We start from the raw sequence: 1,438 nt of genomic DNA on the forward strand, positions 1-1,438 counted from the left end.
AAAAATATATGATATAGTCCTCTTACTATGTAATTTAAGACAAGGTAAAGCTATGATTGATATACAGATATAAAAATAAATCCTGTTGAAGAAAAAAAAAAGTAGTTTATTCAGCCAATGGTTCTGGAGCTGTGAGTCCAAAATCAGGCAGACACATCTGTGAGGTCTTTACACAGCTTTCAGCTTCTGGTAGAAAAGCAGAAGAGCAAGTGGGCACAAGTGGAAGCTGAGCACACTACACAGTGGATGAAGGGTGCCTGACTCACTCTATAACAGCTCATTTTCAAGAATAACTAACCCAGTCCTGTGAAAAGCACACTCACCCCTTATGAGGGTGGGCCCTGTGACTACATGCCTCTTAAAGTTTCCACACCATCTTTTAACATTAAAATATGAGTTTCAAACTGACTTTTGTTGGGGACAAACTGCATCCTGACAATAGTCTTGTGCTTGAGTGTTCTGGCCCTTGAGAGGACTGTGGACATACCACAGCCTTCTACCTTCTCCTTCTTTACACTGGTAGTAACTACTCTCATCCTTTCCCTTGTCCCTTTTCCTTCTTTTCTCGGTTTTCATTCAACCTCTAGAAAAATGGAATCAAGAAGGATGACAGGCTTGAGAATCTCTTAACTTTTCACAACTGCAGAGGATACTGACCCTTAAATGGGTGACTTGATTATGATTCATGCCTAAAACTGAGTACATGTTGCTTTTGAAAAGAAAAGAACATCCAGCTCATTCAAAGCACATCTGAGTGGAGCTTGCCAGAAATGACATAATCACTGGACGACATCAAGCCCAGCACCCATATCCACAGCTGCTACTATCTGCAAAATGCAGTTAAAACTGATTGATGATCATATCACAGATTATAAATCCTAATTTCAATTAACATGCAAGAGAGAGAAAGCTATCTCCCTTTTAATCTCGATGGAAAGTTGCTTTCACTTAGGATTTATTTTTTTATTGGTTTTGGTTCCCTGACATTGTAAATAGATGAGAACATGGGTTTCAATTTTTCTTTTCTTTGGGAGGATTTTGCTAGTCTTTTTGTTCCTATACTTCTTTAGGTTCATCTAGTATAGAGGGTGAGGGTAATGTAAGTGCTTAACATATCAGAAACTCAAAATCTGATTCAAAGCAGCTGTTTTGATGAACAGTTTCAAACCATGATCCAGGAGCCCTAGAGTTCTGATGAGGCACGTCATGGCTACTAGGAGCCTGGAAGGCACAGTATAAAGTAATGGAATTCAGGAAACCTAAATCTGCTTCAACAGAGCCATTGGATTTGATGCATAAAAGGTCCATAAAGAATTTTATTTGAGGGGAAAAAAATCCTACTGCTAACATTGTATTTGAAAATAGTTATCTTATGGGGTAATATCTTCTTCCTATAATCATTGAATGGTCAGGAAAAAAATGTTCCTCCATTGGATAG

The sequence above is a fragment of the Octodon degus genome, unplaced genomic scaffold (genome assembly GCF_000260255.1).
Source record: "Octodon degus isolate 3935 unplaced genomic scaffold, OctDeg1.0 scaffold00088, whole genome shotgun sequence".
In the NCBI taxonomy this organism is placed as follows: Eukaryota; Metazoa; Chordata; class Mammalia; order Rodentia; family Octodontidae; genus Octodon; species Octodon degus.